We start from the raw sequence: 668 nt of genomic DNA on the forward strand, positions 1-668 counted from the left end.
TATTTGGTGCCGGCTCCAAGGATGATTCTTAGCGAATATGTTGTGTCATCGGCAAATAAAGCTACCAGTATCTTGTGTCCAAAAATCATTTATCTAATCTGAAAACAAACGCATACAGATGAGATGTTTTCTCAGTCCTGAACTATCTTTTTTTCCCTTCAATATATAAGACCTGAGCGGCACGGTGATGACTGGTTAGCACGTCCGCCTCACAGTGCAGAGGTGGTCGACATGTTTATGAAGTTTACCTGAAAAAACCGAGCCACTGGATTACAGATAATGCTCTCACAAAGCTCCTTTATGCAAAATCCAAATCGTTTTTGTCATTGAAATGTGCCCCTTGCTAAGAATTTCAACTTTCTTTTAAAAACTGCATTACAGGAAAACTAGATCCATAATAAACACATACATAGCAGGCCTAATACATCCGCATATAATTCAAATAACACTTCCCACAAAATGCATTCAGGGTACCCTCATTTTATCCATTATCGCTCCCATTCACTTCCAGTTTTAATTTTTACCTTATTTTCTTCTTTTCTTTTTTATTGGTGCATGAGTCGATGGTCACTGCCACTGTTTTGCAACATATGAGGGCGGGAACTCCTCACTGCTTTTAAAGCTGCGCCTGTGGCCAAATAGCCACCTCACCTCTGCTGAATATTTGC

The sequence above is a fragment of the Hippocampus guttulatus genome, chromosome 5, assembly GCF_054856545.1.
Source record: "Hippocampus guttulatus isolate MCC_2025c chromosome 5, RoL_Hgut_1.0, whole genome shotgun sequence".
Taxonomy (NCBI): Eukaryota; Metazoa; Chordata; class Actinopteri; order Syngnathiformes; family Syngnathidae; genus Hippocampus; species Hippocampus guttulatus.